Raw genomic sequence first — 2608 nt, 5'->3', positions numbered from 1 at the left:
GCAGATGTTAATGTTCACAGCTTCCATCATCTCCTCCCTGCTTCTTCACTCATGTCTCTTCTATTTTGGGCTTCTGTCTTGCACTGTGTGAGCAGCTTCCAAAAGCTCTTTTTCCCTTTCCATTCAGTGAGTGACTTCTGTAAGCAGAAAAAAAAAAAGAAATAAAAACCCAGCAGCCTTTGAAAGTGGAGTTTTAATGATATTGAGATCAAATTGCTATTCAACTTAAAACAGGGACACTTTTCTCTCCAAATCCCTTCTAATTCCTTACAGATATTAATTATAGTTTGCCATGCCCAGCCCTCCACAACACCAGCTCCTCTGGAAGTGCTGAGGCTAATGCTTTCCTGTAGACCCTATTTGTGGCTAACACCTCCAAGCCAAGTACATACTTAGTCTAATGCCAGGGCCTTAAATTGGATTAGGCCCCTCCCCCTCCACCACCACTTTCTTCTCATTTCCCTAAATATGTATCATGAGCAAAACCTGAGGGAGCAATAGGATTTAGAGAGGCAGTTTTGGCTGCCTTCTCTGACTGATTTGGACTGTGAGCTATAAACTTAACGCAGGGCTCTCTCTCCAAGGAGCAGTTATTTGAATAAGTACATGCTGAGTGGATTGGAGAAGGGCATGCTGTCCCTCCTCATAACACTGAATGCAACCGCATCGCAGCTCTCCAGCTCTTTTCCCGCTGGTTGTCTAGCAATGGCGCTGCTCCAGCACCGATGCAAAGAGTGCCAGACAGGCCACAGACCTCTCACCACCCTGTCATCCAGCCTTCCAGTCAGCAGGTCTAGATGACACAGTGGTATAAACACCTACATCCTGTCTACACTGGCACTTTCCCACCACTGCTACTGTTGGCACTGGCCCAGTGGTAGAATTCGTGCTAGCTGAGAACCGGTGTCACCCAGACTTCTGGAACTTAGATCACAGGAGGTCCCTTGTATTCTGCTGTTACACACAGCTGCCAGTGTCTGCCGAAAGGCAGCACCCCAGGAATAGTTAGCTATTAAAAAAAGCCATAATGTGGGTACCAGCCCTTCCTCTCTATCTTTGCACTTACATGGCCTCTGTCGCTGTTTGTATCTGAGCACCTGTCAATTATTAATTTATCCTTACATGGACTGTGTGAGGTAGAGAAGTGCTGGTCTCTTCCTAGTACACATAAGGAACTGAGGCACAGAAACTGAGACCCCCACAAACCTTTGCAGCCAGGTGGCCATGCCCTCCAGCACCCTGGGTTGCTTCCTGAGCTGGAAGGAGTGCGCATTACATGCCCGCATGCTAATTAGCCCACCCATGGTGCTGTGCAAAGTAGCTGCCTTGTTTCTGTGCCCAGAGGCAATGCATGAAGAGCAAGGCGGCACATCTGAGGCTGCTGCTAATGCTGGGCACCGCCGAAGACCTAACCCAAGAGACTTGCCCAAGATCACATAGGTAATATGTGATGTGAACTCCGGTCTTCTCAGCCTGAAGCTAGCACCAGAAGCCCTCCTCACTTCCTGTCTGTTCCTAGAAGAATGGTGTAAGCTGAAACACCGAGCCCTAGGAGAGAGACTTCAGCAGCAGAGAATAACTTTCAAACAGATCTGACTACAAACTCTGGGCCAACATCCTGAGTTCAATGAAACATTTGTGTCTTGAAAGCTCTAACTTTCCTATTGAGACTGTGGTAGAGTCCAGCATTTAAAAGGTACAGGAGAGACCACAGACCTGAACTATGCTGTACCTCATTGTTGTATTCCTCAGAGATATGCAGGACAGCTCTATGCTCAGGTGGCCCATGCGGGGGTCGGGGTCCTGCTGCTCGAGCATTTTGAGCTGGCTTTTTACCTTTCTGGCACTGTAATGCAACATCCATTTGTATTTAAAAAAAACCCGAAGTGCCTTTCTGAGTCTATTTACAATGAAATGTCTGTCTGGACCTTTGATTTGCAGATAGCAGAGAGAGATATTCCACACGGACAGCTTTTCAGGCAGTCCATCCTGGCTCTCCCCATGATTTCAGAGCACAGCGCACCACCTTCCCTATGCTAAAAATTGCCTTGCCTTTTAAAGAGCTGCCTACTATGGAAAGCCAGGTCCCAGCCTTGCCACACTCTGCCCGAAGTAACATTGCATCTTCCACATTATCCTCCCTATGCTCACCCCAAGATGTCCCTCCACATGCCAGGGCCTTGGGCACTGCTTAGCATTCAGACCCTTGCCTCTAAGATTTATGGCACCAAGCAGGGGGTGGGAAATAAAAGCCACACATGGCCAAGCAGAGGGTCTGTCCCTCCTTCTGCCCAACCTAACAAAGGTCTTAAACTCTGGACTTTGGTCTGAGGAGGCCAACAACTGAACACTGGGCTATGGCCACAGCCTCTTTGGCCTTTCTCCTTATTCATACATGTTAGGGTCGGAAGGGACCTCAACAGATCACCGAGTCCGACCCCCTGCATAGGCAGGAAAGAGCGCTGGGTCTAGATGACCCCAGCTAGATGCTTATCTAACCTCCTCTTGAAGACCCCCAGGGTAGGGGAGAGCACCACCTCCCTTGGGAGCCCATTCCAGACCTTGGCCACTCGAACTGTGAAGAAGTTCTTCCTAATGTCCAGTCTAA

Source organism: Alligator sinensis, unplaced genomic scaffold, assembly GCF_000455745.1.
Source record: "Alligator sinensis unplaced genomic scaffold, ASM45574v1 scaffold809_1, whole genome shotgun sequence".
Lineage (NCBI taxonomy): Eukaryota > Metazoa > Chordata > Crocodylia > Alligatoridae > Alligator > Alligator sinensis.
Note: the sequence above shows the minus strand (reverse complement) of the source record.